At 37.0% G+C, this 13,751-nt stretch overlaps 1 protein-coding gene across 1 annotated transcript in view; it reads right to left on the bottom strand.

Annotated features, from left to right (window-relative positions):
- The window catches only part of LOC149288903 (cytoplasmic dynein 2 heavy chain 1-like), a 140,725-nt gene that overhangs the window by 39,013 nt on the left and 87,961 nt on the right, over positions 1–13,751 (bottom strand). The gene's annotated exons all lie outside the window — the stretch shown is intronic.

Raw genomic sequence — 13,751 nt, 5'->3', positions numbered from 1 at the left:
AAATAGAAATGATTCTTATAATCAACAGTTTAGTTGCTCAAGATAGACCTCAGATGAAGGATTTCTTGAACAACCAAAACAATGATTTATTAAAGCTCATCTGGATGTAATTTTAATTCGATTTAAACACCAATTATGGGGAAAACAAGAAAATCGAAAGGTTGGTTTAATTTAGATCCAATAAACGTCTTTAAATGGAGGAGCCAGGGATCAAAATAAATCATTTGAGACAATTTAGGAGATTTCCAAGAAAATATTTGCATAAACTAGATGAGTTGAAAGCCCGCTAACATGTTTTAACCAAGCATGGATACATTTTTCATCAATATATGTGCTACAAGGTCTCAAAACAGAAAGAAGTCAAAAAGAGTCCCGGGCGCCTGGCACTTTCCACGGGGGGGGGGGTGCCGGCACGGGAGGTTGTCTAAGCACATCGTGCGGATGGTCACCGGCTGCGGAGGTTGTTTACCCGCATCGCCGCAGCCGGTGACCGTCCGCACGATGCGTTTTACCTCTGCCCCCAAGACTTACCAGAGCAGACTCCCGGGTGTCTTGCGGGGCCGGCAGGGGACATCTACGCAATACGCGTATACAACTTCCGGTGCCGGCACATCCGCTGAGTGCCGGCACCGGAAGTTGTATACGCGTATTGCGTAGATGTCCCCCGCCGGCCCCGCAAGACACCCGGGAGTCTCCTCTGGTAAGTCGGGGGGGGGGGGCAGTGGCAGAATATCTCGGGGGGGGAGGACAGTGGCAGAATATCTCTGGGGAGGGGAGACAGAGTGGCAGCATATCTCGGGGGGGGGGGGGAGAGACAGAGTGGCAGCATGTTTTTTTGGTGCTTTTTTAAAGAAAATAACTTTTTCTTTAAAAAAGCACCAAACTTTTAGGGTGCGGCCTATATACGGGGGCGGCCTATATCCGAGCCAATACGGTATTTATGAATTTTACCGTTCACTCTGACAAGACTTATCCTAAAACCCTAGCATTCATTTTCTAAGATACATTTTACCTATTATTACAAATGACTTCTTCTAAGTACGGCTTTCTTCTACATCCGTTAGGAGAGGTAAATTAAGTAATGATCCAAAGAACATAATTGAATTGTCAGCTGTTTTAGTTCTACCCTTTCATGAAATGTAGAACTCTACCAAAGCGTAGACAATGAAATATTTTAAACATTCTTTTTAAATTCTACAGGCATTCTTCTATTTTTTTATTATTTAAAAAAAAAATGCAAGCATTGGGATACACTGTATAGGACCAACTAGGATGATGTGGACCGCTATTAAGAGACCACGGTTTTACTTCAATAAAGAAACAATTAGATGTTCGTCCCCACCCCCCACCTGAATTCCCAACAAAGGAATAGGCTAATAAAACCAATACATTGAAAAGAGGGGTTAGCACTGATCTAATCCTCAGCGGTCACCGCTTGTAATAAGTTCATTAAAGGGACATTTGAGCCGAATTGTCGTTCTAGCACAAGACGTGTGAATGGCGAGGAAGCAGGGTTCCAAGTCACTGCATGTCTATATAGCGACAAACAGTAATTGCTGAGGTTTGAAATATTCACTCAAGCTGGTACACTTTTGGGGAGTGGAGCGGCAAGCGCGTTTCAAACGCCAGGAGATTGCAGGTATGTCTGAGATTAGTGGCATTTTCCCCAATATTTCCAGCATTGGGATGGGATCTCCCAAGCGATTCTAAAATGGTCAAGAGAGAAAGGAAGGTCGTCGAGGTCCCTTGTCATACACCTTGAGGTGCTTCATGGAACGGGCATTGAAATTCTTCAGCAAGTCCATTATATCCCATTAACTTTAACAGGACAGCAGACTCATATGGGGCAGTGAAAATGTTTAACAATGACATGCATTAAGGCTAATATATGTTAAGACATCCTGGTACAGAAGGAGGATAGGGTCCTGCCAGCCTACAATCTATTAAAGTAACACAAATTACATTTCTACACAGTTTAAGGCCGGAGGTAGTTTTGCTTGATCACAAACCTCAAGAAACAGTTCAGTATTGGATATTAAACCATGGGGAATTAATAGGGTTTTGGACTTTTCAGCCCAATTTCATTGATACAGAGCTCATAAAATCATGCAGTTAATGAATTTACATTGAAGAACTTCATTTATTCATTATTAACATAGTAGAACAAATGGGACACAGTCCACACATGGTTCTCTAACGGTCTATATTGGTAAGGATTTCATATAAATATCCACTTAAAGATAGTATACATGGGAAAAAAAAAAAGATTTTTTTGTTTGTTTGTTTTAAAACAGTTTCAGTTTTCACAGTATATAAAACATTTTCAGGCAGTTGCATATTTGCCAAGTGAATACGTTCTAGCTGTGTCATTATAGACAAGTCTATTAGATAAAACAAAAAGCATACAAAAAACATAAAATAAAAAACACGGACTGTATCGCACTGACTTCTGGTAAAATATATAAAATAGAATACCTTAGTCTCATTCACCTATCTGACATATGAAAGTCTATGGAGCAAAGGACTTCATTAGCACTGCTGTAAAAAAAAAAAATCAGCTTGGTGATGGGAACACCATCCAAAATATCATAACTGCCTGCAATGTTAACTTACAGGTTTTCATATATATATATATTTTTTAAACAAAACTGAAATAAAGCCCTGCATTTAATTAATGAAAGATATAAATATATATATATATATATATATATATATATATTTTTTTTTTTAAGGGATTCCCCAGGTCTGTCTACTTTTTTGTTAATTTTAAAAGAGCTTTGGTAAAAGAGATTTTGGTTATGAAAAATAAGTTATGTTTATTGTCTTTGAATTTAGTGGGAAGACGTGTTTTTCCCCAAACACACAATGTTATGCAGAGAACAATACGTTGGCTTTTGAGCTGCGCTCACAGCATGAGATATTGCTGGAGAGAAGTTTGGAAATAGCCGTGTAACACAATTATCTCTCGGGAAAAATGAGAGACGAGGGACATAATGCAGCTGTTCACAGGTTGGTTTTCGCAATTACTTTCCTCATCCTGATATATTCTCGAAGAATCACCTTTTATTTGTACTTCCATCACAGATCAATTATCTGTGTGTATATTATATATATATATATATTATATATATATTTGGTAGGCCACATTTTTTGTATTATTTGAGCCTGGGACTAGTTTAGTGCACCAACATTTTTCTATTCTCTATATTTTGTTGGAAGCAAAGAAGATTAAGAACATAAATTATAAAGATTATAAAAGAACACTTTTATAATCAATCATCTGTATATTAATATTTATATACTTTACTTTATATATATTTTACCTAAAACACAAAGGTTTAAAGAAATATAGATTAAAAGCTTAAAAGATGGAGCTGCCAAAATAACTGCCTGTTATCACAACAAAAACATCAATGAATAACTAGTAACCACAGAAATATACATGCACTCACTTCATTATAAGACATAGTTAACATGCTTAGTTTTTTTATGCATGTGAAGTAATTAAACACACAATCTCCTAGAATTATTCATTCTCAAAAATCATTTTACTAGAACTTTTCATATACAACCACTAGGCACATATCTATATTTATAATTTCTGAAAAGAAAGTAAAAGTAATAATAATAATTTAAAAAAAAAATAATAATAAAATCGGTAAAAATATTTTTTTATATGCTATTGTTTTTGTAATTTTACAGCAAGTACAACTTAATTTGACTTTTATACATTTTTTCCTTTATGTTATGGAGGTACAACATATTTTTTTTCCATATTTTCTGGGGGGTTTTTTTGCACTAAACTTCTAAATCGTCCGTGATCCTTTGGTAACTGATACACCGTATCTAAAGGTGATTTGTGTTCAGATTTTCTAATGGAACCAACCATCAAGAAGTAAGACTGAATAATAAATTCAAAAATATGATAATAAATGAATAAAATACTTAAAAAATAGCCCTAATTTCTAATACCTATTTGAAGGTCTTGAAATGCTCTATTAATCACAAGCAGTTCTTCTTAATGAAAAGGTTGAAGACCTCTCGTCAAGGCGTTTGGTACATAACTATATAAGCCTCTCCTTGCCCTAGGGTGTTTATTTTTTTTAACATCATTTCCAAATGCATCTTCAACTTTATATAATTTAATTTATTTTTATAAAAATGATATCACACATTGTGCGTTTGAATTTGTCTTTCAATGACCATCATTCACGACGCGTTTGAGCTCTTACATTCCTCGTGTGAACAGCCAGTTAAAGTTACATTCGATTTGATGCGGCTATTCTTCAAACACGAAAGAAAAGAAAATTCTTGAAAGTAAATATCCATACAGCGCATACTCTAGAAGGAATCACATCCGTACTTGTCACTTGACAGATGGCACTAATTAAGTGGCTGCCCAAGTGAAGATACAGGGGCTCCTCGGCATCCATGAGCCTTTTTTCAGCCAAGCGTGAAATTACTTCCCAGCTTTAATAACAATATGATGCAAGCTATTTTTCATTTTACAACAACGCCGTAATTAGCAACGGGTTAAAAAATGATTACGGCATAACGGCTGGCTGACCTTTGTCTCTCACACCAACTTCAAAAAATACTTTATTTAAATTTTTTTTTTTTTTATTTGAGAAGAACATTTACAACTTAAGAAAATTAAACAAAAATAGAATACGGATCATTGCATTACACAATTCATCAGAGAACAGTTAAATCCCAAGGGAAAAATGGCTGGGCACCCGGTTTGATGGTTTAATTCCAGCCGGGGTGACAGCTTAGGGTGGCTATAAGGCAAGCTTTCTAGGCACACGCAATCCAGACATAGAGCCGCTGGTTTATCGTACACACGGCCATAGCCATGCCGGGTCGCCAGTTATCCACATGCCACCCATAAAGGAAAAACCCGACCGGAAATGCTGTGCAGTCCTAACAGATCAAACGCATTGAAATTCCAAAATCATTTTGTTTTGGGTTTTTTTTGGTTTATTAAACTAAATAGCAGTGAATAGGCTGAGGCTATAGATCATATGGCTAAACTATTTTCACTTTGTTTTATACACAGGGTTCTGGACAGAACGTAGAGAAGATATACTTGATGTGGCTGTAATGTGTCGTCCTAGTTGGGTGCAGAAGCTGGGTTGATTCTCTGCATACACTTCTTTCTATCTGATTATAATGCTTATACCTTCTACACATTAGAAAACGTGTAAAGTATTCTTCACGCTTGCATGAAAACCTCTAGGACTAGCTATGTAACCTTGTTAGGACTATTTGACTTGGGTAAAGAAATATTGCCAATGAGGTGTTTCTACGCTAGACGTTCATCATTCAACCTGCCGCTCGAAAAGATTGTTATGGCGTCCTCACATGTAGATGGTAGAATCCGACTATGATTTCCAGATCTCGCTACCTGATCCATCTTTTTTCCTCCGATTCATTACCGTGACAGGTGTTTTCGTATTAACTTCCCACCAAGGCAACAGCTGTCAGTTCTCTGGTGGCTGACAGAACGGCATTTATTCAACTAGAGGGCAACCCCTCTCGATAAAACCATCTGTATTAGGATTATTTTAATTAATCAAACGTTGTAAATACAAATAGGTGGTTTGCGTGTGTCGATATTTGCATTGTCGTTTAGTTGATCCCATGATGTGCTATTATGGGACAGGAACCTTTAACTACAAAATTCATCTGTCACATAATGTTATCTGATCTCATCAGAAACACGTTTAATCACCATTACCAAATACATTCCAAACAGGCGCATGCCACACAAAAGTTCCGTAAATATAATATATATAGCACCGTGCTAATATTGAATCATTTCATCATGGTCTTCCTTCCTAAACGCTTCCCAGGTTAATTTACTAGACACTTTTACTAAACCCATTGCTATCGCATCATCGTCACTCTGGGCTTTTAAAATAAACCAAGCTAGAATGTGATCAAAGCTGGGTTTATTGAGCTGGTCTCAACAGACACATAACTAGCACACTCAGTGTCTGCGCTCCCCACGGAGAACTTCATCCCGTGCTACTCGGATGACCCTTATGCCCCCCCCATGGGTCTTCAATTATGTAACAAACTGCACCATTTCCATTAGGTCTCAAAAACAATTCAATCCCGCGACAATTTAAGCAACTTACAATTCTATAAAATGTAAACCAAATAAAATGTAAGCAATAAACACCAAACGGCATGCGGAACGATTAAGTATTATTTTTAAATATAGTTGAGTAAAATAGTTGAGATCATTGAAGAAGACCTCTCCACCGACTGTTGTCTCTTCTATCACTCACTACTTTAGAGACCTCTTGAACTATTCCTGACTGGCTGCTAGTTGCAGATACGGTAAATCTTTAAAACCATATTAATAACAGAAAAAATAAATCCAAGAATGGAATTTTCTTTTCCACCGTACATTTCTTTACCATAATGAGATCAATTTTACCAGTAATAATAATATATTATATTTCTACAGTTCGCAAGCTTACGGTTGCCAGTGCTCTGAGCTGTCTGTATCCTAGAGTTTGGATTTGTTTAGTTTGGGATCTCCACATCTTGCACTTTCTTTTCGTTTTTATTTTTAGTTTCTTGTGGTTACATGTAAAGAACTATTTTGATGAACAGTGCTACATGTGGAGCAATCAGCTTGAACATTTCCATGGAGGCTACTAGGCATTTAGAACGTTGCCCCAGAATCATCTTCTCTTCAAAATCACAGATATATGTATATACAGCGAAGGGAAACATTATTGGATCCCCTGTACGTTTGCCCACTGACAAAAACATGATCAGTGGATAAAGTTAATGGCAGGGTTATTTATATACTGTGCAACCCAACAGTTAATAAGTGAGGTCTTCGTGAAGAGATGAGCTCCTACGGCCTAATATTTACGTATCAGGAGGAACTATACATATACTTCTCTGACTACAGAGGAAAGGCAGATTTATTATGTTGTCGGTTTAGGCATTAAGGTTACCCACATTTGAAGCTAGTCTATAATAGGGTCCTAAATAGCGTCAGATATATTACTCTATCAAGCACCAGAACTTCAAATGAGGACAACCAAATAAGATTCACAGCCATAGATGACAAAGCAGAAGATCAAATCTATCTTACAACAATACTGGCCTATACTACTTACGGATCCTCACCTTAAACCAGCCTTGTCACCGCAGACTTCCATTACAACACGTCTAGTACAGACTGTGAATACTTATATTGGTACACGGCCACTATCACATACCAAATACAACCACATGGCTGAAACCTATAACAGGGTCTGGAAAATGCGGACCCTGTAAAGTGTGCCAATTTATCAGATCTGCTAAGTCTTTATATATGTCAATATACCGTATTGGCTCGAATATAGGCCGCACTTTTTTCCCCCACTTTAAGTCTTTAAAGTGGGGGTGCGGCCTATATTCGGGGTCTAGCACCCGACACCCGGGACATGCAGTTCCGGGCGCCGGGCAGGCAGCAGGGTTAGGATACAGATCCCCCGCAGCGGTGCAGGGGACCCGTATCCTACTCTCTGATATGCTGAGACAGCCTCCCCTGCCGGCACTTTCCACGGGGGGAGTCCCAGCAAGGGAGATTGTTAAAGCACATTGTGCAGACGTGCCGGCAGCGGAGGTTGTTTACGCGCATCGCCGCAGCCGGTGAACGTCTGCACGATGTGTTTTACCTCTGCCCCCAAGACTTACCACAGGAGACTCCCGGGTGTCTTGCGGGGCCGGCGGGGGACATCTACGCAATACGCGTATACAACTTCCGGTGCCGGCACATATACGCGTATTGCGTAGATGTCCCCCGCAAGACACCCGGGAGTCTGCTCTGGTAAGTGGGGGGGGGGGTTTAGAGTGGCAGCATATCTCGGGGGGGGAGGAGAAGGACAGTGGCAGCATATCTCGGGGGGGGCAGAGTGGCAGCATATCTCGGGGGGGGACAGAGTGGCAGCATGTCTATTAAAAAAACGTTTTCTTTAAAAAAGCACCAAACTTTTAGGGTGCGGCCTATATCCGAGCCAATACGGTATATACAATAAAATAATTCTCAAATTGCAATGCCACCTTAATTGTATATCCTTCCGCCCTTTTAAATGTAGGATTTGAGAACATTAGTTAATGGTCTTATTGAGACCCAGGTCTCTAGGCATATAAAGAAATATCATATGGGAAAAACTACCAATGTGACATTTACCGCAATCAAATGTTTGCTCATTGAACCGCAAAACGTAGACCTTAACAAAAAAACTTTTACAATGAGAATAATTATAGATATAAAATATTTTATATATTACATTAACGCCTGATGGACTGAAAGAGGATTTTCCCTCATTTTAGGCACTTTAAAAATACAGTTCCATAGTCTTCTTCCGCTAATAATGTTTAAACTTTGATCTCACTATTTCATTTTATTGTATAATACTCCCATCAATAAGTTACCAATTTACATTTATTTAACCACTTAAATTACATGAATATAACTAACTATGACCCTATCTGGGTGCTTAGAGGATTCAACTTTATAATCTCCTCTTAAGTATAACACCTTTATCATGATTTTATTTAAGCTTGCCAAATAATACCCTTCTTAAGAAGTCATCAAATTATAATAAATTAATAAAAAAGTATCCAATTATCAGCCTAATTGCGATTAACTACATCATTTATTCATTATTATTCTACACTACTATTTATTAACGGTTTTAGTGTTAAGCCACTCTCTACAATTGAAGATCAGTTCCCCTTTACATTTATCACATCACACTATTAACACACGGGAGGCGTTAAGAGGGGTTTATAGCGTGATTTACCCCTGATGAAGCCATGTAAGTGGTGAAACGTACGTCGGGTAGGGACCTCCGTGATCAGCAAAGCAGCTTCTAGCCGGCGTCTGCTTGTATTGATTGTAACAGTCGGTAACAGAGAACGGCTTGGAGAATTGCTCTAGAAATCCGCTTCATTGTTTCTCATTAGCAGCGTTCAGGGCTATTTTGTATCTATAGCATTGGAGTTAGAGGCTCATCTCTTCACAAATAATGGTGTAGATACAAACACAGTCAATACCATTTCTTTTAAAAGTACGTGTTACTTCTTTTTTCAGTATATACTTCTTACAACAGAATGAAATAAAAGATATGTTTTATTATTATTTTTTGGAAAAGCTACACACATCAATTTGTATAGCTTAGTAGTTTGGGTTCATGCCCTGGTGTAGGCAATTAAAGGCCATCCATTTGGTTGAAATGTTTTATAGAATATAGTTGAATTACTTGTATTTGCAATTCTAACAACAAACCAACGGTAAATATTTCACCAATTTTCATTCTTGATTGTTCAATACACCAAGGTGGAAATGTTATGGATACTGCTGGAGCATGAATGAAATACCTGCGCTCATAACCCGGAAAGCAAAGACCTCGATACACTTACAGAAAGATAATTATCTTCATGAGTTTTGCTTGCGGATAACCTTGATACTTATTTCCCACAGAGGTAATTAGTGTCATGAATCGTGAGGGTGCTCTTATAGTGTCCCTGGAGAGAAGATTGCCAAATGATTTAACATAGGAAGCTCCAGAGTAGGAATTCAAGTTACAATTATCACTATTTCAGTCCTTCTTTATATATATATATATATATATATATATATATATATATATATATATATATATATATATATACACACACACACATATATATATATATATATGTATGTCTATAAAATACTTTTAGAGATAATATCATATGCAGCGTCATCTACTCATCTGTGTACTTGATCAACGCACCCTTCTTTCTCGTAAATTAATTTAAATTTCCTACTCTATTATTTTCAAGTCTACTTAATAGCAGTGATTTGAACATTATTCTTATTGGACTGAAACGAATTAATGCTGCTGGAAAGAGTAAACATCCGCAAAGAAAAAAAGCCATCATTTTTAAACAAAGTTAAAGCTTTAGTCCTGGTCTAGGACTTAAGACAAATGGAATTGCAATAAATATACATTATTTTTTTTTTTTTTTTTTTTGAAATACATTAAAGGCACCGGCACACGGCTTCAATAAAGTGTGTTTAGAAAGCATATATTTTGCTGCGAGAAGGAAACACCTGAACGTACATATATTTGAAGTCAGAAAATGAAGATGGTACTTGAAGAATAAAGGGTGCACCCGAGCAATAGGAACAGGAAAGGTCTAAAATAAAAAAGAGTAACAAAGTAAAGGAAGGAAAGGCTATAAATACATTTGTATAAAGAAATCCTGTTATTACAGGCCTCTGCTAGCAGACAGGTGTCCGCATATCAAAACAGCGTGACATCCTGGACAAAAAGCATTTTTATTTTTATAAATATATATAGATATATTGTGACAAAACGTCCTTTAGAGCACAAGGAGTTTGTCAGAGATCTTTAAAAAGCACTTAAAGGGCAAAACAAAAGCCCATAGCAGATCCGGCACAAATGGAAGTATTTCTTTTCTTCAATGCAACAGCAGAAATATACAAAATACACAAAATAAATCCTTGCTCCTCGTTAAATAAACACGGACTTTGCTCTGTAGGTTGAGGCGGTTTCCCTACTTTCCAATATAAACACTGTAAGCCAAACAAAACAATGCAGCAGGTTATTGAACAGCAGCTTTTTGGGTGGGATACGAAGGTTTTCTGCATTACACCAGGCTGGTCCTTTTAACATGTTGAGTGTACCTGTACGTCCTAAAACTTGTGGCAATAAGCCAATTAGGATGTATAGGTACGTCCTGACTGGGCTCTCCCACTGCTTCACCTGGTGGCTGAATGCAAGTATTGCGATCTGCAATGCAGGGCTACGGAGCCCTGCTTGCTGGTCATATTGTAATCTGCACAAGCAGATCAGGAGGAAGATGGGAAGAAAAGTAGTTTCTCCCCCTTCCAAAATATTTAAATATAAATGAAATAAGAAAAAAAGGATTAGGAGCCCTGTCACCATGACATTAAAGAAGGTATAAGAGATCACCAAGCCCTACTGCACTGGGAACAATGCCAAAACAAATCAAAATAAAATAGTTAAATATGATTTAAACTTTTCTTTTAGTGCCCCTCCACTAAGTAAATATGTGATTCATTACTAATTATGATTTGTGTATTTCTACTATTTTGAAAGAAGCCCTTCTTCTGAAGCAAAGCAATATATAATTTGTGCGGGTTTATCAAATATGGATGAGGATAATCATGCTTTAACAAACATATGGTAAAAATAAAAAAAAATAAAAAAATACGTTGGTGCTTTGGTTATAAAACCCCCAGGACTGAAGGGGTTAACTCCCCTAATTAGGCTAGATGAGCTTCACTTGTAAATCCTGGCCTGGATTCTCCAGGCTGTTGGAACACCAGCCCAGCCTGTTCTCTGGATACGCCACCCAGGGACCCACAACACAATTTGCAAGCCTCAAATTTTATTCAGCTTGACTAACTTTCCCTGGGGCTTTAACTTTGTTTGTAAGGGCAAATAGAAATGGCCAAATCAGGTAGTGCTATCCACTACTATACCCACTACCAGAACTTCCGGTCACTATATAATATGCATACATACCGACACTCAATGGCCCAATTACTTTTTATTCAGCATGGCAGGCAAAGGCCTTACTATATATTTGAAGGCTCATTATCTTCATACTTTAAAGTCAAAGTTAACCAGCTCACAGCCAGTGGGCTTCAATAAATATAGAATAGATGGCTACTTAAAAATAAAATCTAGAAATGTACATCCATGTATCAAAATTGTTAGGCAGGGCTGCACAGACTCAACTATGTATATTTATATATACATTATATACCTAAATATAAATGTATAAGTATATAGAAAGAAAATCAGGCTGGCCGGAGGATTTCACACCCGAGGCAGCTTTGTAGGGCACGTTCGTATAATATTTCAAAAGACAATGTATTACGTCTTATGAGGAAGAACTATCTACCAGCATGCTGTCTATGAATATTAAGTCATGTAATTGCTAGTTATTGGGAGCCTAATGCTTTATTCTTCACATATAGCGTAATGATCTTGGCATTTATGACAAAATATCTGGACGATCGTGCTTACTTGCCCCCGTCACTTTCAGAGCTGAAAGCCCAACAGGCCTATGCAAAAGAGTTCCCATTACTGGTTACTCATCAAGTATAAAGGATCACAAATCTTTTAAAAATATTAATAATCAGTGCTGGTTATGCCAATATTAAGCACGTAGCAATCATCTACGACTAAACTTGAAATACTGCTTATTTAAACCCAAGTTTCTAAAGACGGGTCCTGAAGTAACAACAAAAGTGCATGTTTTCAGGATTTCCTTCATCGACCAAATGTAGATAAACAAACCATGGGGGGACAAGTCTAGGGATGCATCGGTAATTGGGGGGCATATATGGGGGTATAAGGCATATCGGTGGGGCAGAGTGGCATATAAGGGGGTATAAGGCATATCGGTGGGGCAGAGTGGCATATAAGGGGGTATAAGGCATATACAAAGTAGTAAGCCGTGGGGCAGATGTGCATAACTGGGGGGCAGGTTAGAAGAAGAAAAAAAAAAAGGAAATAAAAACAATAAATGCATTTTTCTCAATCATAATAATGATAAATAGTTTACATGTGAATATAGTCTTATATTCAGGCTTTTTCTTTTTTTTCTAAATTAATATTCTGATTTTGGGGGTTGTCTTATAATCGAGCAAATACGATATATATATATATATATATATATATAATTAATTTTTTTTTTATATATATATATTACGGTCTTTTGGGTATATCTCAAACAGTCCTGTTATCTAAATAAAATAGTAATTTTACTTTAAGGACTTTGAAAAAACCTAAATACATTTTTTCTCATGAAAAAACAATGGCCAAAGCACATACTTGACTGGTGAGGTCTTCATAGGAACGCTACTGCCATCTACTTGTTTAAACCAACGTATCATTGCTGGATAATACACGCCATCTTAGTCACATATACACACACACACACACACTATAATATTATATATATATATATATACACACACGAAATTTAAAATGCATCATACGGTGATAACCTTTTATTTTAAAGTGAATTTTGACAACTAATAGCATATTCAAAATGAACAAAGTTAATCCATGCAAGAGGTTAAATTTGCAGTTAATTGCTAACATTCTTTTATATACAGACCCTATCAAATTAAATATTTCTACCTATAGGTCTAGGAAAAAGCCGCTATGAATCTACTTAGTTGTTATTTAAGCCAATCAATATTGCTGCCTTAAGATACGTACGAACATGTAAAACATGAACATCTTTTATTTTATAAGTTACCTTGACGATAGAGGAGAAAGTCAATTCTGTTCTATAAACGTTCCTATAACACATAATAGTTTCTTCCATCAGATAAAAATATATCCTAGCTCCTGAAAAGCAAGTATTTTTAATAAATGATTTTTTAATGCTAGATTGCTAGGTGGTATTTTTTCTTTAGGTTGTTAAAATCATGATCTATGTCAAACTATGAAAGGATTTAACATTTAAATGATATCACTTTAAGGCTTCAAACTCGATTTACTTGGCTTATGCACTTGTAACTTAATTTGTAAGCGTACAAGCCAAGTGGCCGCTCTGTTTTGCGCCGAGTACTTATATGCAAGACTGGACAAATCCCAGAAATTCAGGTGTCCGTGGTTCATAAAGTTTTAGTTTGCAAATACATTTCATAGCGTATTCAGAGTTTGCTGTCCTGTCCTTTA

The sequence above is a fragment of the Sceloporus occidentalis genome, unplaced genomic scaffold, assembly GCF_023333645.1.
Source record: "Sceloporus occidentalis isolate IW3139 unplaced genomic scaffold, rSceOcc1.0.p SCAF_49, whole genome shotgun sequence".
Taxonomy (NCBI): Eukaryota; Metazoa; Chordata; class Lepidosauria; order Squamata; family Phrynosomatidae; genus Sceloporus; species Sceloporus occidentalis.
Note: the sequence above shows the minus strand (reverse complement) of the source record. Positions and strands in the feature narration are given on the sequence as shown.